At 42.7% G+C, this 21,709-nt stretch overlaps 1 protein-coding gene across 1 annotated transcript in view; it reads left to right on the forward strand.

The window, feature by feature from the left end:
• WWOX (WW domain containing oxidoreductase) overlaps positions 1 to 21,709 on the forward strand; it is a 1,459,759-nt gene that overhangs the window by 1,223,305 nt on the left and 214,745 nt on the right. The gene's annotated exons all lie outside the window — the stretch shown is intronic.

Raw genomic sequence — 21,709 nt, forward strand, 5'->3', positions numbered from 1 at the left:
CAGGCATGGCTGGGATGGCTTAAGGCACACCAGTTAAACGATTGTTGATTGGCTGTTGAAAGCCCGCCATGAAAAGAGCGCCAAAGCATGCAAAACCCGGAAATAAAACGACCGAACACGGATTTTTACCCGAACATACAGTAAAGTGTCCGTGTCCGTGTTCGGGTAAAAAAAATCCAATTATTCGGTACGAACACGAATAATACAGTCCGTGTTCGCTCAACACTAATAATTTCTCCATGAGTCCCACTTCCTATGATATGAATGTGCCTTGTGCTCTTTGCAGGATCCATCAGAATCTCAGAATCTTAACGATTGAATCCTAAATTCCATTTGTTCTTTCGGATGCACGCGACTTAATTCGATATCACCAGAAATAAGAAATTAACACATTAAAAAGAATATAGTCAAATTATCCAATATAACTTCCGAAAATATGAATCATTTCGGAACAACGAATATGCAAAATAAATCCAAAATCATGAAACAAATTCCAAAAACGAATCATTCTAACAGAACAAATATGACAAAATTAAATGATTAACTTAAAGCGGAGTTCCGCCTTCCCCTCCACCCCCTCCAAAAATGAAAAGTCAGCAGCTACACACACTGTAGCTGCTGACAATATTAGGACACTTACCTGTCCTGGAGTCCAGCGATGTTGGCACCACAGCCAATGTTTCTATCGGCTGTCGGGTGCTGCCGCCACCATTGCTGGTGAGGGAACCCGGCAGTGAAGCCTTGCGACTTCATGGGCGGGTCCCTAATGCTCATGCGCGAAGTGCGCTGCGCATTCGGATTGGCTCGGCGGTTGGGGAAGGAGGAGGGGGCCAAACTTCCGAGGGGCGGTGCCGCGGCGCTGTCTCCCAGGAAGTGGGGAAGGGTACCTGTCAAAAACAGGAACCCGTTTCCCCCTCCCCTCCTGAAAGGTGCCAAATGTGGCACCGGAGGGGGGAGGAAGCAAATAAGCGGAAGTTCCACTTTTGGGTGGAACTCCGCTTTAATGAATCTGAAGCAAAACAAATTTTTTCGTCATGCACATCTCTACTTTATGACCCTTTGCTATACATTTTCTTAAAACAGTTGATAAAGGAATGATGGTGTGCATAACGAAATGATCTATAGCAGCCAATCCAATTTTGTTTTACAGTAAAATGAACTGTAAGATTATTACTGATTAGCTGGTATGGATTTTTTTTTTCACATCATCAATGCTTTTTGCAATGCTTTATGGAATAAGCCTGTAAGAGGCTTCCATGATCCACATCTGGCTCATTCTGACCAAGACTGGCTGACAACTCTGAGATTTTTATTGCATCTTTTGACAGTTTAATCCGACACTCCCTGCACAATCCTGTGCAGCTTTGGGGCTGGGGAGGGTTGTAATTCAGCATCTTGGCATCACGCTGCTGCAATTAAAATAATTAAGAAAGCAGTGCTAGAATTACAGAGCAGATCTGTGTAGAGAGCCTCCATGGAAGAGCAGCTTCCACTTGCTGGGATAGTTCTGGATTTATGGAATCAATACTGACTCTCCAGGAGTTTGTACATACAGCCTGCATGGAGCTTTGGCCACAGGCGCAGGCAGAAACTGATGAGGAAATAGTGCCAAGAACATAAACGCTAAAGAAAACTTTTCTCAACGGCCAACAACAGTGTTTATGTAGAATTACTGAAAAGAAGTTTGTTTAGTTTATATACAGTATCTATGAATACAACTAATAACCCTGCCTTGGGTCTCAATTGGCATAATTCATCACACCAAATGGGTATTTCTGCTGAATGTATGGACTCATTAGCAATGACAGGTAAGCTCATTACTGGGGAGTCTATAACAACAAAACAGTGAGTTTTATCCAGCATCAGGCGGTGCACTTTCACTTTTAGACTATGAAAAGAGTTATATAACTTGATAAATGCTTACTGGATCCATGGCAATATGTTGCAATGTTATGTAGACTGTAATTGAACGGTGGCTGCTCTGCACACCCTATTTGTTTCATCATGGTGTGATGTTGGCTGGGACAACATGCATTGCACATGTTTATGCATCCCGTAAAGCTGAATTCTATCCAAACCGACAGCTGAAATGCATATAATTTTCCTTGTAAATGATTTGCATTTCATTTAAACCATCCTGCAAATTAGGCAAGAGCAGAATCTCCCTGCAAATCCCAATACAGTTAAGCACTGCAGTTTGATCCAAGTAGCTTGTGACTGGACAATGAGGGAGAAGCAGCAGATTGAAGAGGTCACCCCTCTACTATCCCCTCCTAAAAGCATGTTTTGTGCAAACCGGTAGAGTCCTGATTGACTCAAAGTTCCAACTCTCCCTCTGTGCTGTGCAAATAACTCTTAGACACCATTCACTCTTGCGAATGGGACGTGTGTGGTTAGCCGTGGGAAACGTAAGGAGCCCATAGATGATGTGATTGATGGGGAAATCCCTCGCATGGAGCTATTGTGTTCTCTCGGCGAAGGGGAACCATCTCTGCTGGTAGAACACAGCTATAGCTGCTGCCAATAATCGTATGTAAAAAACGGACATGCTGGTTTGATCGAATTAGGTACAATCAACCTGCCCATAGATGGTTTGAATCTCGGCCAGTTCAGCAGGGACAATTTATGGCCGGCCTAAGAAAATCTAAAGTAAATTCTAGTATGACCACTGATCTGCCGATTTTCGGATCGTTAGTATGGTGCGTTCGACAGCCGATTATGAATTTTTGGATGACAAATACTGAATGTGCAGGCTATAAAATTTTTATCGCATGCGTTGAACACAACATCCAATTTTCAATTAATTAGTACAGTTTTGGGCCGAAAAAAATTATAAGAAAAAGACTAGGCATGCTCGGAAGAATACATACATACATACATACCTGTGGATGGTTGTTCTTGGACACAGATAGTTTTAGGGCTGATTATCTGCAGGTAATTGCTGCATGAGCGATCACATGCAAGTGGCCCTGAATAGCTGGGGGCACTGTCAGTCTCCCCTTATTATAATTGAAGCTTCCTGTCTGCAGTTAAAGAGGTTGTAAACCCCCCCCCCCCCAAATAAATGAAAAAAAAAAACCCCTGTTAGACAAAGACATAACGAGCTAGTATGCATCGCATACTAGCTCATTATGTAATACTTACCTTAGAATGAAGACCCTGCAGCAGCGCCCACACATCGGTGTCACCGCTGACATTTTCCCTGGAGTTACTTCTGGGTTCGTGGGCTCCGGCGCTGTGATTGGCCAGAGCTACAAAGACGTCACTCCCGCGCATGTTCACACGGCTCGGAAGGAATGGCACCCGTGGCCGTTCCTTCAGATCGCATGCGTCAGTGATGTCAGTGGCTGCATGTCATGTAAATATCTTCTAAACTGGATATTTACACTACCTACAGGTAAGCCTTATTATAGGCTTACCTATAGGTAAATGTTTGCAGAGGAAGTTACTTCCACTTTAATCGCTTGGATCACTGCTGAATCTCCCAAGGTAAACACAAATGGCCCCATTCGCCAATGTTAATGAGGCCTTAGGTACCTCTAGTTCTGTAAGAAAATACTTGTATTTATTTATTTTTCTAAATACATACAGTAAGACCCCATTCACACCAGCGCGACTTGTCAGGCGACTTGTCAGCCTGACAAGTCGCGCTCCCTCGCGGTCCATTGACTGCTTCAGGACCCGTTCTAATAGGAGCGACACAAGTCGCTCCAACTTAGAAAAAGGGTCCTGTACTACTTCGGGGCGCCCTTGGAGCAACTTGCATAGACTTCCATTATGTGAGGTCCCTGCAAGTCACTCCGAAGTCGTGGTGCATGGGAATGCACAAGTCGCCCCCGAAGTAGTAAGGAGTCGTGCCGCCCCAGTGTGAACCGAGCCTAACTGGATTAAATAATATTTTTGTATCTGTCTATCTTTTCTGGTTTAGAATTAAATATTGCACTGTGCTTTGTGTCTTTGTGGGTGTATCGAGGATGTCCGTATAACTAAATGCTATGGGACCCTAGTGAAAATTTTAATTATGGCCGCCCTAAGAAGAAGGAAAGACACTTAAAGTGGTTGTAAATTCACATGTTTTTTTACCTTCATGCATTCTATGCATGAAGGTAAAAAACCTTCTCTGTGCAGCAGCCCCCCCCCCCCAATACTTACCTGAGCCCCCTGTTGACGCAACGATGTCCAGGAGATCCTTGCCTATCAGGGAACTCACACTCCTGATTGGCTTTTGGCAGCAGTGGGAGCCATTGGCTCCTGCTGCTGTCAATTACAGCCAGTGAGCCAATCAGGAGATGAAGGGGACGGGGCCGAGTGGCAGCTCTGTGTCTGAATGGACAAGCTGCTTGCTGTGGGGGCACTCAGCAGGAGGGAGGGGCCAGGAGTGCCAACGTGGGACCCGAGAAGAGGAGGATTGGGGCTGATCTGTGCAAAATCACTGCGCAGAGCAGGTAAGTGTGACATGTTTGTTATTTTTAAAAATTAAAAACCGAGACTTTAACCTCCCTGGCGGTATGATTATTTCAGATTTTAGGTGCTGAAAGCGGTACCATTATTTTGCATGGAAATCTGTTCTGTACATTTTAAAACTCACCTTCTCCTGCGATCCCCCGCCGTCCTCCCGTTGTCCTCCCCCGCCGTCCTCTCGCTGTGCTCCCCTGCCGTCCTCTCGCTGTCCTCCCACTGTGTGCTCGGCCGATGCCGGCACCTGTCTTTCGGTTCCCTCCCTGGGAGCGTTGTGACGCAGGGGGGTGGAACCGGCGGCAATTTAAAAAATGTAAATACACTAAATGACATGATACAAAGCTGTGATCCTAACGGATTACACTGTATCATGCCATTTCACCACAGGATTTCACCTGGCAAGTTCCGGCAATCAGCCGTGCACAGAGCGGGGAGAGAGTGCGAGGGTGTCGGGGAGGACGGCGGGGGAGCGCAGGGAAGGTGAGTAACATTGTGGGGTAATCCTGAGTGTGGCTCGGGGTTACTGCTTTTGGTACTGAGAATGAACCCCGAGCCACACTCGGCATACCGCCAAGGAGGTTAATATCATTTTAATGCAGGGTGTCACGGCCCCATGAGTATAGGGTCCTACATTCATAGGGCTTGATTTGCTAAAGGCAAATAGACTATGCATGCTACCAAAAAATTAACGGTCAGCAGCTACAAATACATGTCTGATTGACATGTTTTTAGCACTTTATGCATAAAGAATATATATTTTATGTAAATCTGTGTGCTTCATTTGGTACTCTAATAAGCCCCTTCCACCCATGCAACCATTTGGTGGTTTCCTTTTGGTTTGCAAGTCGATTTTTTTTTTTTTTTTGTACAATATTTTCTCATCCCCACTTTGTATTCTCTAAAGTTGTCCTTCTTGCCCTAAGGCTCCGTTCACATTTTTGCTCTAAGCCTCAGCTCTAAAAACGCCCAACAAGACAAATCCCATTCATTTTAATTGCCCCTGTTCACATCTTAGCGTTCTTTTGCCTTAATGCCTTAAAATGCCGGTCACTCAAAAAAGTACATGAGCTTCGTTTTTGGCAGATTACAGGCATTTTACAGCTTTTCATTGGTTACTTGTCAACTCAATAAGGCCTGTACAAAAACGCCTGAAAAACTCCTGTAAAAATAGAAACGCCTAGATGGGAACAGAGCCTAACACTTCTTACAGGAGTCCTCGTCACCTCCAAATCTTAAAACTCCTGGGTCTTTCAGTCTGGCCCTCGAACAGCTTCCCACATGCTGGTGCACATCCAATGCCAGCTCATATGAAAACCAACCCATGTACTTCTTAGAACTGAACCTTGCCAGGTGTCCAATTATATCATTCAGCTGCACTTCAGTATGGTTCATCTTTCACTCATTGCTGTCGTATCATAATTTGCAGCCAGTGATATATTTTTGTATAAATATAAAATGCTACTATCTGCAGAGGGCCAAGAATAACAATCATTTGTTATAAGCCATCTGGCTGGCTTTCCTCTCTGGAGTCCTGTGAGTGAGGTTGGGACACTGATAGGCAGCCATTGATATGTTAGCGGAGAGCAGCACAGGACACGTACTTACTCATGTAGACAGCGCTGCGGTGCCAATAACCCATTAGCATCAATGCCAATCCAAAGACCAACATTTCCTCAGACTTATTTTGTAGGAATTTTAATAGCATAGTTCAAGGCCAACTTCAGCCCATTATTATGTATTTATTTATTTGGGATAGAGCGGGGAAGGGTTAGAACCTCTTTCAGTTTTTTATTGCTGCTTCCTTAAAGGGGAGATTTTCCTTTACTTTGTGCCCGGAGTGCACAGTTCAATAAAGTGGGAAAGAATTAGAACCTCAGCTAGATTTTAACTGCTATCTATGTACCTGTCTCGATGACACCTATGGCCAGGGCCGTTTTTTTTATCTTTGCAATCTGGAGGCACACAACTTACAAGCACTTCTCTTATGCAGAACTTTATTCTTGTTTTACTGCTCCTAACCTGGCTTACAATAGCATTACAGTGTGGGAATAAACTTCACATTATTTCCATTAATGATAGGAAAAATGAAAACTTGCGCAGATAAAGGTTTTTTTTTTTTTACTACTGCCATCCTAATGGTAAATTCAGCCCTGCATGCCTTAAATCAGTTGTCTCCAAACTGTAGCCGGGGGGCCCCTTGCTTGCTTTTATCTGGCCCTTAAAGCACTATTCCTTGCACTAACACCAACAAAGGGGCATAATTCCTCCCAATGACACCAATGATGGGAAACCATTCCAATAACCCTACGATAGGGCACCTTTTCTCTCAATGACACCAAAGATGAGACGCATTTACTCCTAATAACACCAACAAAGGGGCATAATTCCTCCCAATGACACCAATGATGGGAAACAATTCCAATAACCCTACGATAGGGCACCTTTTCTCTCAATGACACCAAAGATGAGACGCATTTACTCCTAATAACACCAACAAAGGGGGACAATTCTACCCAATGATACCAATGAAGGGACACAATTCCTCTCAGTGACACCAACAGGGAGGCAAAATTCCTTCAAATGACACCAGTAATAGTTCATCTTTACCTCCAATGACAACAATGATGAACAATGATGGCAAATCTTTCCTTCCAATGAGACCAATGATGGGGCACTATTTCTCCCACTGACACCAAAGATGGGCATGTTTTACTCCCACTGGCCACAGTCTCCCCCCCCCCCCCCCCGTAGAGTCTAGGGGACAGTAAACTGGTCCTTTGTTTAGAAATTTTGGGGACCCCTGCATTAAAGAATAAAGGAAAGCTTTTGAAACCAGATTCCCCTACCAGTCGACATCCAAAACCTTAACGGCATGACAAGTCACAGCCCACTGATTTCAATGGCACCCGTTCAAATCGGTACGACTTAAAGTCAGTGCCTGCACTACTTTGATGTGATTCTGATCCAGTGTAAGGTTGAATTGAAGTAGCACTCTAAATTGCACAACTTTGGAGTCGTACTAGTGGGAACAGAGCTTTAAAGTGGTGCGCCTTCCTCTTCTTGTCTGAATTCTAATGTCAGAGAGACTACAGGATGCTAGTATGTTGTACAATGAGAGATTAAGGTACTAATTTAAAGGCAGCTTAGTGTTAGCATGTCTGCCTTGCAGTACTGGGTCCCCCCGGGTTCACATTTGCATGGAGTTTGTATGTTTTCCCTGTGTTTGCATAGGTTTCCTCCCACACTCCTAAGACATGCTGGTAGGTTAAAATGTTACTAAACCCACCACAATAAAAACAGTCTGTATATGTAGTAAAGCATGTTTGTTATACTCACTGTGGAACCTAAGGGGTTAATCCTCCGGATTGTGTAAAAATGCTGCTAGATCCTGTCTCCTCTGATCCTCCCCTTCTCCCATGACCCCTAATCATTTCCTGATAGTACAGAGCTTGAGGACAAGCTGCACATGCTCAGTTTGGCGTGTATTACTAGAGAGTTTTTTTTTCTTTCTTGGGAGAGTGCATGTAATCAGCATAGAACCAATCAGCAATGTCCAGACAGAGGGTCATGGGTCCTGCATCCTTACAGGACAATGAAGGGAGAATGAAAACTCCTCCTACATCTTTTACCACACACTGATAGAAGTCATAAGACTGCTATATACTGCTGATAAGAAAATGTATTTCGCAGTTTATATTTACTAAAACAATTGCGTTGTTCTGTGTACTGTGGAAGGCCAGATATAGTGAATGCAGGTCCTGGGTTTAGTAACACTTTAATGGGCTCCTTCCCAAATTGATCCTATTATGTGTGTAGGCATGCATGTGAGGTTGTTAGACTGTAAGCTCCTTGAAGGGACTGATGTGAATGCACAGTATGTAAAGCACAGCCTAAACTATCGGCGCAATATAAATCCCTGTAATAAAAATAGAACATTTAATTATTTTTTTGCTTTAGGCTCCGTTCAACATCTAATCGCCCTGGGTCGCAGGCAGAATCACCACGATTCTGCTCACGATCCCAAATCATGGCAAATCACACGACGCCAGTGTGCGATCACGTCACTTCGAATGGCACTCCGACTGCGATGCGATTTTGCTATGATTTTTGCCTGACGAATCGCGGTAAAATCATGCATACAGAATCGCGGGACGCCTGTGGCCCAAAATAAGTCCTTGTACTTCTGGGAAACCTAGATGTGAACGGAGCCTAAAAGTTTAGTTGTCCATTGCCAAGTTCTAAAAGACTGTTGTTGCTGCTGCAAAGATTCTCATTGCTGCAAGGTTGCAGTGCAGCATCCTGTTACAGGGACCTTTATGCAGCTAAAGTTGTGATAACATGCTTGTGTATCATTTCTAAAGAACTTAAAAAAAGAAAAAAAAATCAAAAAATCCGGCGTGGGCGATGGGAAGCATGGCCCGACGCAAGTGTGCATAATGATTCTCTGTTCTCACAATCACTAGCAAACTCAAACAGTCCCTCTTTGGTCCCTGGTCATCCATATAATTTGACTTATATCTTTATCTACAAATATTTTCTCTTTATCCTTGGTTGCACAAATGCAGCAAAGTTAAAGTATTACAAAGTCAAAACTCATCTAAAAGTTAATGGCCTGCTGTGAGCTGAGCTATTTTCGTTTCTCTCGGAGCTCTTTGGGAAAAAAAAAAATTGTACATAAAAATGGATATCAAATATCAACCTAATTGGTCTTAAGTGAGCACAAGAACAATGAGAGAAAAGGTGAAAACACAAGTTCATGCACAAAATCCCTTTCTGTCTGAATGACAAAATGTTGTTTTAGTATCAAGTTCATCTCTTATAGCCAGGAGGGGGGCACGAAAGGTATTGTTTTATGGGAAGAGTCCGGTGTGCAGAAGTAAAACAGATATACAGGCGTTTATGTGATACGTTCTTTTTCCCTTTATGATGAGATAGGGAACAAAGAAGGTTCTGTTCAATAGAAATCTAAATCAACCTGGTATCTATAACTTTTAATGAAAGTGATTGGATAAGGAAGGGTCAGTCCCCAATATACTGTATTAATAACACCAAAATGTGGCTCAATAGGTAAGTGTGATGGAAAAGCAATGTTTTGCAGCAACCTTGCACTCTGCTTCCCCTTAAAGGATCCAACCTAAAGTGATATTCTAGTTGTAGGTTGTACCGCACATTTCTGCTCCATGGATATCTTGAAGAAGCATTTCTAACACGTTCCCATAAAAATTTCCAAATCTCAGCAATGCTTCTGCCAATAGATTACTTGTTTCATTCAAGATTAGTTGTAGGGTGCCTTTCAATCTGAAATATGTCTTTTAGCCCAGATTTTGAAAATATCACTTTATTACTTGTCCTAGGAAGAACTTCATAAACTGCTTTGTACTGCATGTAAGGCATGTCTTTTATATTAATGGACCATTACAGCAGACTTTGTCAACCAGGGTGGGTTATGTCGACTTTACTGGGTTCTTAAGGGATGTCAGGGTAATATGGCTAAAAATTGCCCCAAATTGCCAATAGGTCGGCAGGTGGATTAATATCTTGTTTGTGCTGAAGACCACGTTGGTCTGACTGGATGAGCCACTGGTCATGGGTGGGCGATTGTGTGGGTAGGTAAGGAGATGTCCCTCCAGTAGATCGTGCCCAATGGTGGATATTGACTGTGAACCCTCTTAGGGCATGTGCTACTGCCTTTGTGGTACGGCCTTAAAATGATTTTAAAGTCTTGTTTTTTTAAGTTAAATATAACAAACATGTTATACTTACCTGCTCTGTGAAGTGGATTTGCACAGAGCAGCCTGGATCCTCCCATTCTTGGCTCCCTCTTCAGGTGCTCCTGGCCCCTCCCTTATGTTGAGTACCCCCACAGCAAGCAGCTTGCTATGGGGGCACCTGAGCAAAGCCACAGCTCCCTGTGTCCATTCAGACATGGAAATGTGACCTGGCCCCACTCCCTTTCTCTCCTGATTGACTGACTTTGATTGACAGAAGCAGGAGCCATTGGCGTTGCACTGCCATCTCAGCCAACGAGGAGGGGAGTCCTGGACAGTCGAGACACTCCTAGAACATCCCTGAATCTAGATGGGGCTCAGGTAAGTATTAGGGAGACTGAGGGGGGCTGCTGCACGAAGAAGGCTTTTTATCTTAATGCATAGAATGTATTAGGATAAAAAAAAAAAAAAAACCTTCTGACTTTACAACTACTTTAAGGTCATTCCCACATAAAAACTTGGAATAATAGGAAAGAAGGCGTGCCCAATGTCCAGAAGAATGCAAGTTCGATGGTAAATTAACAGACATTTATTGAGAATAGTGACATGTTTATCAAGCCAACGCGTATCAGGAGAAAAGGGTTCTCCTGTTGCTGCACGCTATTAAATGGGAATGATTCCAATGCCAGTTATATACAGTATTTGCAATGTTTCAGAGGTAAAACTGACAAAGTGACAGCTGGGTTTTTTACATTTTAGAATAGAGTGCCTCAAAATTGTGCAATAATTTTAGACAATGACATGACGGAACTAAGGTTGAGAAACAGTGGGGTTGATTTACTAAAGTCAAATAGATTGTGAACTTTGAAAATACGGTTGCACTCATTTTCCCCAGAGCTTATTGAATGTGGTGCAGCTCTGCTGATTTCCATCATCCAAACATGTCCAAGCAAAAATAATTTTTTTTTTCAATTTTCCTTGCACCTGACTTTAGAAAGTGAAGCTTTACCACATTCACGAAGCTTTGGGGTAAATGGGTGGAACTACACCTGCAAGCCATACAGTCGATTTGCCTTTAATAAATCAACCCCACTGTGTTACAGCATCCACTAAAATTTAGTAGATAAGTCAGAGGTATGTAAGTACAGTATAAGCTAAATTGATTGGAATATTCCCTCAATTATACTCCCTGTGAAATCTATAGGCTAGTCGCAGGCATGGTACCCCACATATCCAATGTGCTTGGACATGACCAAGTGCAGAGGATGTTAATGGGAAGCATTCTTGTGCCAGTCCTGTAGCTATTCTGCTATATACTCAGCACCCTCTGATTTTTGGAAGTTTCACAATGGGGGCAGTAAGGGAGGTGGAATCTGAACAGCTAGAGCCCAGCACTGCCACACCGAAATATATCATGTAATCTCCATAACCAGAATCATGGGAAAGCAAAGAGCATCCAAGTACAACCTGCAAAGGTGCCAGATACACTTTGAAGTTAATCTTCGACCAGACTATGAACGTTAAAGTATTTCTATTTTTTAAATGCTTGTAAATGAGATTTAAGTACTTACTAAGCTCTATAGCTGCAACCAATGTGGAGAAAATTATCAAAATTAGAAGTGCAGAAGTTGTTCTCTCTGCAGCTCAGCTGCAACTTTACTCCCTGTTCCTATAATACTCTCTCTGTATTTAAGCTAAAGATTAGGAGACTGAAAGGCTGTTGAGTCTCTGCTGTGATGGGGAAGCTGAGTTGCTAGAGATATGAACTTCAGTTTTTCTGCTGCGGAATATCAAGGTAGAGTAGATCTATATGTACTGTAGTTGTACATCATTCAATCTGAAATAAGATAATTCCTAGGAATTTGTCTTTATACAGCATAGGAGAAGCGATAAGTAACACAGATTTTTTTTTTTCAACCTATCTTAAAGAACAAGAACATACCCAAAGTCACTCCAGACTTGCTCCTTTTATCCCACACCGACAACTGGGGTGCTGGTTACCGCAGCCCGTCTGCACTCTCAGTCAAAAGTAAAAAATATAAGCCTCGCTCCCAACCTTAGCTTTTCTTTTTGTGTTTAATTTGTCAAAAAAAGACCACATACAATAATGTCTCCCCCCAAAACCAACCTTCCTTGACGCGTTTCACCACAGCTGGCTTGCTCACAAGAATAGTGGACTACCCCTATCCTTGTGAGCAGGCCAGCGGTGGTAAAACACATAAAGGAAGGTGGAGACGGCCAGCGGTGGTAAAACACATAAAGGAAGGTGGAGACATCAATGTATGCCGTCTTTTTTTGACAACTTAAACACAGAAATAAGAGCTAAGCTTCGGAGTGCAGATAATATTTTTTACTTTTATCTTAAACCTATGGTGAATTGGCCTTATGCTACAGCTCCCCAATCCCGCGTGTAGGCAGCTGGTATCATACATACCTTCAGCTCTAATTTAGGGCTCCTACTGTCTATGTGGACCCAGCTGGCTCCTCTGTAGTTTGCGCATGTGCGCCTTGGCTCCCATTCATTCTATGGGTAACTGTACTCATGGCGGCCTCCACCTGCCACAGGAGGCTGCCTGCACTCAGGAGTAGGGGGGAGGGAAGCTGTAGTATAGGACAACTTCACTTAAGGTGAGGTTGTCCTCTAAACATGAAGCTTGATGATTTATAGCTATAATTTCCTGTACTGGACCTATTTCATTTGCCAAAGCTTAGCATGATTTGAATGGCCTCAGAAAGTCTGTGACATTGTTACAGACCATCATTTACAAATGTCTTTACTTATCTTCTGTTCTTGCTGTGTGAATTTCACTTTATGTGGGAAGAATACTATTTTGACTTCTTGATTTCCAAAGAAAAGTGAACAGTAGATAACTTTATCCCGCAATGATTAAACCATATCCTGTACACCTCTCAGTGGGACAATTTCATATTTTGTGTGTGTTTCAAGAAAAAAAATGATGGATCAGAAACTTTCCACCACGATGACTTACACTTCTTCTACACCCTGCAGTGTTACAAATCCGCAAATGATACAATCTTTTAGTGTTTTCATGGCTCGGCTCCCCTACATCAGATAAATGAATACAGTCTGGCTAAAACCTGATTAATTTTAAACAAATTACAGAGACAGAGCGTACAGATAAACTTTAATTTATTGTGCGTATCTCTAGAGGAGATGTAGCCTGTCCCACGTCCAAGTCTGAAAAGCCAAGTTTGGTCCACCACATTAATTTCTCATTTATTTTTAAGAAAGCCTTGATCCGGGGTTAGGAAAACATCATTTTGTGCCTGACTTATTCCCACATCGTTGTTATTATTATGTACAGTTTTGTAGATTTTTTTATGTTATGCACATACTAAAAGTATCTCTAAACTCCTCTTGATGGGACTTTAAAGACACGAGAACATAAATGAAATGTTTTACGCAGAAAGGCCATTCAGTCTTTTTGATAGACCAATTCCTGCTGTGAAACAAGAGCACGGCCATTTTACCGGGAACGGATGCTTTGCACAAACCATAAAATTTATCAGACGCTTTTACGCTTTATTGTATTATATTAAAAGGTAAGACAAAGTCCTGCTTTAAAAAAGTAATATACATTTGGCTCGGGATGCAAGACACAATTGTCATGTTTTATGGGGTGTCCCATCTTCAGTTAATTGTTAGAATTACTTTCTGGAATATTTAACATGTCAATTGCCGTGCTAATACAAGAATATCACAAAGAAACTTAGAAAATCCCTCGCTGTAGTCGGATTGTCCCTTCTATAGTCCAAAATTCTATCTAGGATACTGTTTGTCTTTGTTTCTATTTGTAAAGATGTGCACTCAATAACAGTGTAGTAGTAGGTTATTTAAATCCTCCTGGGCTACTTTTCTTTTCTTCATGTAAAAAAAAGATGCCACCAAACTTCTTTACAAATACATCACTCTTGGCTGATCTAGCCCTGCTCCAGGTCTTCCACTGCTGCCCCACTCTTTCCACTGATTTAGCACTGCAACGAATCTCAGTGCTGCCCCCTCCCCAGTGATCCGTTTCCGCCTTCGTGGTCCACTCCTGCATCCTTCTGCCGCTGACCCACTTCTTCATGATTCCACTGCTGCCCCACTCTTCAACTTATTCACTGCTGCCCCACTCTTCCAGTCATCCACTGCTGCCCCGCTCTTCCAGTCATCCACTGCTGCCCCAATCTTCCAGTCTTCCACTGCTGCCCCGCTCTTCCAGTCATTCACTGCTGCCCCACTCTTCCAGTCATCCACTGCTGCCCCACTCTTCCAGTCATCCACTGCTGCCCCACTCTTCCAGTCATCCACTGCTGCCCCGCTCTTCCAGTCATCCACTGCTGCCCCACTCTTCCAGTCATCCACTGCTGCCCCACTCTTCCAGTCATCCACTGCTGCCCCACTCTTCCAGTCATCCACTGCTGCCCCGCTCTTCCAGTCATCCACTTCTGCCCCACTCTTCCAGTCATCCACTTCTGCCCCACTGCTTCAATGATTGATTGCTGTTCCACACCTTCAATTCTGCCCCACTGCTTCAATGATTGATTGCTGTTCCACACCTTCAATTCTGTGCCACTGCTTCACTTATTAATTTCTGCCCTACAGTTGCACTGATCCACTATCCTCCCACACTGTTACTTCTGTGCCACGGCTCCACTGCCACCCCACTGCTCCACCTATTTATTGCTGCCCTGTTGCTTCACTGATCCACTGGTGCCCTAAACCTTTACTTGTCTTCCAATGGTTTACTGCTGCCCCACTGGTCCACTTATTCATTGATGCATTCAATTTTCTATTGGTACTCTTATGCCATACTTACTTACCGACTGCTTTGGGACTCCTTCACCAATTCACTGCTATCCCATTCATTTACTGATGTCCCATTCCACCACTGATCCACTATTGCCCTACTCGTCCATTGATCCTTTTCTGCCCCATTGCTTCACTGATCCATTGCTGCCCCGCTACTCCTCTTCTTGTTTCAGGCCCAACTTGGACTAGCATAACAGCCAGATAATTAACATTTTCAGAAGAAAATACTATATTTCTGATTTTTTTTTTGTATGCATTCCCTGGTTTTTGCTTATTGTGGTTTCAGGTTTGCAAATTTAAACAGAAATCATGTCTGCTTATTGTGGGGTTTTCTCAAATTTGACTGCGAAAGTAGAAATACGCTCTAAGTCATACTGCTGTATTTATTACTTTGTAAAACAAAATACTTCACTTTCTACCTTTAGTTCAGATGATGAGATGCAGCAATAGCACACAGTAATATTCTCAAGTAATGATAGCTCTGGAATATATAAGAAAAGGGGAGTGTTAGATTTGGGTGTTGTGATATGCTTGTAAAACAAAATGGTGTTATTAGGCTTCATTAAATTTATATCTAAATCAATGTTAGCGGAGGATTCTGAATTACTCCCTGACAGCATTTAACACATTAATTCCTAGCCTGCAATAACTTTTTTTTTGCAATTAAATTTTATTTGTGAGTCAATGAGTGAAGAAATGGAAGCAATAAATAAAAAGTATCCTGTAGCTTGTCTATTAGAGATGTTTGAAGAACATGGCAGATCTCCAGTTTGCAGGTATTCTTAGTCGAGGGAACTTTTGAAATTGAAAAATAAGAAAGTTAAAGTATAACTGAAGGCAAACTGCTAAATATATAGTTGAAATACATGTAGTGTATGTATTACAATATGTCTGAGAACTGTTTTGCCTACCCAAAATATTGTATGCCTGTTCATTGGCCAATAAAGTGCTTAAAGCAAACCTGTAGCCGGGCTATGAACATTTAGGTAGATACAGGCTCACGCACACTCACTGACCTCTGTAGCTGCAAACATTGTGGATGAATTAGTGTACATATAGCCAAACAGTTTTTTCACTTACAAGGATTAGTGAATGGGTAAAATTGTTGTAAGTTTATTGTTTGCCATCTGTGTTTTATATGGGAGATTTCTCTTTGCTTCCTGTCCGGGAGATGCAAGAGGAAGTGAGAGGAAATTTCTGCAAATGAGAAGAATTACCATCTTAGAGAGTTCTTACCAAAAAAAAGCATGTATTGGAAGATTTAACCATAACTCTTGTTCTGGTATAAATTCTAAATGTTGGATTTCCCATCACTGTTCTATTGACAATGGCCACCAAGACAAACTGAGAGGGTAGTCCCCAGAGGGGACACAGCAATATCCGCTAACGCCTTTATCTGCGCTAACCAGTATGTGGATGAACATATGTGGATGAAAATGTACAATATATGTGTTCCAACCCCACTGACAAAAAAATGTGAAAGTAATATATATACTGTATATATACACATACATATATTATTAGTATAACAATAAAGTGTCCATTAATCCTTTCAGTGCCAATAATAGTGTATAAAGTTGCTCGTATCGTGATACACCCAACTGATACGTGCTTATATCCACCACCTTCTAAACTTCACACTCACCAGGCGGCAGTGTAATGTGGGCTTGATCAATATAAACGTCTCCCAGGTATATGCAATGGCATTCCACTGACACAATTCCGGGTATATGTCACGATCCTAGGTCTATGTAATGGCGTTCCACTAATTCCTTATTTGGTCAAATTGGCTCCCCTCTCATGAACTCATGTCATTAAATAATAGCCATCAGTGCGTAATATTCCATTCAATTTTATTAAAAATATTTTAAAATGTTTTAAATGTTCGTGTGGAAGTGCCCTCAGGCCGCCACTAAGTCTGTCGAGTCATCCACAAAGCCTGTTTGACTGCCGCACCATGCAATGGTTTAGATGCGGGAAGGGAAACGGAAGTTGCGCAAACCTCACTCCACTAGCCTCAGCGCGTTTCGCAATAGACATGCGTCATCAGGAAGCTAGTGTCACCATCTTTGTTATGGTATTTATGTCCTTACTCTATATTGTTTATCCAATTAGCTTACCAATTACCGGAAGTTATTATTCCACCATTTTTACTATTCTCAATGTTATAACTACCCTTGTTTCTTTAGCCCTTATTGTCACATCCCCTTTGGGTCTAATGACTGCCCCCACTGGAAGTTTTCCTGCCGCCATTTTAACTAATCCCCTGTGTGTGTCTCTATTCTAGATACCTTTCAATAGTGTCTGAATGGTAGAATATTATTAAAAAACGTTTTTGAAAAGATTTAAAAGGTGTGTGTGTGTGTGTGTGTGTGTGTGTATATATATATAATACAGTACAGCACCCTTCATTACCAATACTTATCACTAAATCCAGTTAATACAAAATTGATTAGTATTCTAAATGAAGGGTGCTGTACTGTATTTCATATATATACTTTTTAAATCTTTTCAAAAACGTTTTTGAATGGATGTACATGTATTTCTTGCATGGTGAGAGGCAGCACTGAGGGCAAAGTGTCAATACTGCAGATACTCCATCCTCACATGTTCAGCTCTTGGGCAACACGGGTCACTGGTTGCTAGGACACTGTGTAGCCAACAGTGTCCTGGCAACCAATGGTGCCATGTAGCCAACAGTGGGGTTGATTTACTAAAGGCAAATAGACTGTGCACCTTGCAGTTGCTCCAGATCTTAGAAAATGAAGTAAAACTTCACTTTGCAAAGAATACCCAATCACATTAAAGGAAAATAAAAAATAAAAAAACAGCATTTTTGCTTGCACTTGATTGGATGATGGAAGTCAGCAGAGCTCTTCCTCATTTACTAATCCCTGGAACAAAAACAGTATCCTAGCAATCAGTGACGCTTTGTAGCTGACAGCATCCTAGCAACCATCCTGGCAACCAGTGACTAATGGAGGGATAGATAGTGGGGCATACTAAGATGAATACACACTGCTGCACCACTCTAAGCACTGAGGCCTGTCTCTGTACAACTTTATAGATTTAGTGTTAATTAATACCTACAATTTCCATATTTACAATCTAGCAGGAATTCTTCCTGAATTTGTTTCAGCAATAGCCCCCTATAGATGAAGTGACGCAATTAGGAACTACACCAATTTGTTGCATGTCTCATATTTCTTAACTTAACTACCTGGCTGCTGCCTCCCCTGGCTATGGCCTCCAGCAAACTGCAGATCACTTCCCGCAGTGCCTGGCAGCTGCCATAGTGGACCTCAGTGCCCCCAGGACCTCTAAGAGCCCTCAGCCTCCAGAGTGCTCCCCCAACTTCCCATAATACCGCCCAGCCTGCTGCGGAGCCTCCAGCCTTCCATAGTTCCAACTTCCAATAGTGTTCCATTGTGCCTCTCAGCCTCACACAGTGCTCTCCAGCCCCCTCCAGAAACCTCATCCCCTAGAGCAGTGGTTCTCAACTCCTGTCCTCAGGACCCACCAACAGGTCAGGTTTGCAAGATAACTGAAATACATCATAGGTGATATAATTTGCTGCTCAGTGATTGCAGTATTCTAATCTTTATCTCCCCAAGGTAATACTTAACCACTTTACCACCGGAGGATTTTGCTGTCTTACGTCTGGGCCACTTTTTGCGATTCGGCACTGTGCAGCTTTAACTGACAATCGCGCGGTCGTGCGACGCCGTACCCAAATGAAATTTACGTCCTTTTTTTCCCACAAACAGAGCTTTCTTTTGGTGGTATTTGATCACCTGCGCGATTTTTACTTTTTGCGCTATAAACAAAAAAAGAGCGTTTATTTTGAAAAAAACAACAATATTTTTAACATTTTTTTATATGAAATTCCCCCCCAAAAAAATGTAAAAATCAAATTTTTTTAAAATTTTTGGCCAATTTGTTTTCTGCTACCTATGTTTGGTAAAAAAATCACAATAAGTGTATTTTGATTGGTTTGCGCAAAAGTTATTGCGTTTACTAACTAAGGGAAAGATTTCTGTCATTTTTGGTGTTTTTTTTTAACGAGTAATGGCGGCGATCTGCGATTTTTTTTGCGGGACTGCGACATTGCGGCGGACAGATCGGACCCTTGACTGACATTTTTGACACTTTTGGGGGTACCAGTGACATTACTGCAGTAATCAGTGCTATATATATGCACTGTTACTGTAAAAATGACACTGGCAGGGAAGGGGTTAATTTTATTGGAGAGGGAGGGGTTAATGTATGCCTGGTGCTTACTGACGTGTGTGGGGGGAGGTGACTGAGTGACACAAGGACAGATCGCAAGTTCAGCTATGCTGAACACTGTGATCTGTCACTCCCTGTCACTGAGGAGATCCGCCCGCTCTGTTTACACAAGCGGGCGGATCTCCAAACTAGATTCCCCGACGATCGGGGAAGAGCAGCAGCGGCGATCGCCGCCGCTCCTCCCCCCGGCCCGACTCCCGCTGTGACTGAAAACAGCGGGAGCGTGCCTCCGGCGGCGCGCGAGCGCCGCCTACAGGGGGAGGAGTCCAGCGACGTCGCTGGACGGGATCGTGCCACATTGCCGCAGTAGCAGCAATGTGAGCGGTCCTAAAGTGGTTAAAATCTGGCCTGTTAGTGGGTCCCAGGGACAGGAGTTGAGAACCACTGCCCTAGAAGGCTATCAAGTCAGCTGTAAAGTCCTCCATGGTTTGCATCCCCATACTTTTATTGTGTACGTTTAATCTTTATTTTTTACTGTTGGGCCATGGAAAGTTTTTGGAAAATTTCTAAAAGTCCTAATCTCAAAAAGGTTGAGAACCACTGCTCTGGAGAATGACAGCTGTAATCTGATTGGTTGCTATGAGCATACACTTTCCTGGAAGTTTTATAAACAGGCCCCCTGGTCTCATCTACAATCATGCATTAACAGGGGACACCATAAACCATCAATGAATCAAGCAGGTTTTATGGGTTCCCTTCACTTTAGGGCAGAGGGAAGCGAGAGCAGGGCATGTTGGTTTTAAATTCCAGGATTTATGTCGTTAATCCTCCTGGCTAATTATAATTTATGGGATCTGGGTAAATTAATATGCAGTCGCTATTATAAAGCTCAAGATAGTGTACAACATACATAAACAAGCCTTGTTCTGCGATAATTTATTCCCAGCAATGAAGTATATTAAATAAAGTGAGTACTTGTGTATTTCTCCTCGGCTACACTTTTCATTATTAATCTATAAATTTATAGTTGTCATACATGCATTTTCTATACTGCTTTTTATTTTTTAATCTGTAGCACACTGGGCATAAATCTTAACAGAATACTGCACTTTTGTGATAATGTGATCTTACACAAGGTAGAAAACAGCTTATTGAAAATGTCTCTTCATCTCAATATTGTAGGCAAACATTTATTGTAGGATCACATTGTAAAGCTGGCCATTTAAAGCTGAACTCTGGGCAGTTAAAACAGACAGAAATTAATGCAGCTCTGTATTCATTATGACATCCTTAAATGTATTATTTTTCTAATTCATTTAATTTAAATTAATTTAACCTGTATCAGCCTCTTACTAGAGGCGTAACTAGAACCTTCATGGCCCTGATGCAAGAAACCATGAAGGGCCCTCCCGGACTCCTGGTTGAGGCCCTTCCCTTCAAGGCTGGGGCTCTTCCCACTGATCCTGGGGCCCTTTACTCTCATTGCGGGGCCCTTTATTATGGTCCTGCGGCGGGACCCTTTCACAAGTTCTGCAGCGGGTCCCTTCCTGTCATCTTGGGGCCTCCCCACGGTGGTGGAATGTCAGGGCCCAGTCACAAGTGTGACCTTTGCGATCCTGGAAGTTCACCCACTGCTGTCAGTAGTTTGCATTTTTTGGTATTTTAATTGTATTATTTTTTATCATTTTATTTTTATTTTTTTAAATGTCACTGACTATGACTCTGTCCATTCAGAAAAGGAAGGAGCTGGTAAATTACATATTTACCGACCCCTTCCTGGTTCTCTATTGTGACACATCCCTTGCCGCAGCCGGCAGGAGAGGGGAGGGAGCACAGTGGGGGTGGGGATTGGGGGAGCACACAGGGGCCCAGAGACAGCAGAACACAAGTGAACTGGAAAGGAGGGGCGGTGGGGGCAGCATACAGAGGAACCAATCTCCTCCATTTTCCTCCTGCAGCTACAGGAGAAAAAAGGAGGACAGGGATTCCTCTAAATGCTGACCCCACGGCCCCTATCCAGGTGTACAGGGAAGCCACACAGGCCCCCTGGAGCATGGGGCCCAGTTGAACTTGTAATTGCAACCCCTGCAACCCCTGTAGTTACACCCCTGCCTCTTACAGTCTTTGTACAGCAGACCTCAGACTGATGGGGGGTGCAGTACAAGGATCCAGTCAGTTGTACTGCAGTACAAGAAGGATGCTGATAGGAGGAGAAGGCAAAGTGATGGAGAGATGGGCTCATAAGCCTACTGCTTCTCCTTTCACTGCTCATTTGTTGAGTTTGGGCTGGGAAGGAGACCTGTAAGTGGTACTAAAATACATCAGAGAAAAATAAGGTCTCCTGCCCTGTCAGACAGGGCTACATGGTGGGACAGGGCTGTGTAAACATCAGAACTGGATAGACAGAGTATCCTTTTAGTAATTATTATATATTTTATCTGTGCCTTCAGGTATTTGCTTGGAATCTGAATCATATGTAAACAAAGGAGGTTTTGGC

Source organism: Pelophylax lessonae (assembly GCF_965119305.1).
Source record: "Pelophylax lessonae genome assembly, chromosome: 10".
Lineage (NCBI taxonomy): Eukaryota > Metazoa > Chordata > Amphibia > Anura > Ranidae > Pelophylax > Pelophylax lessonae.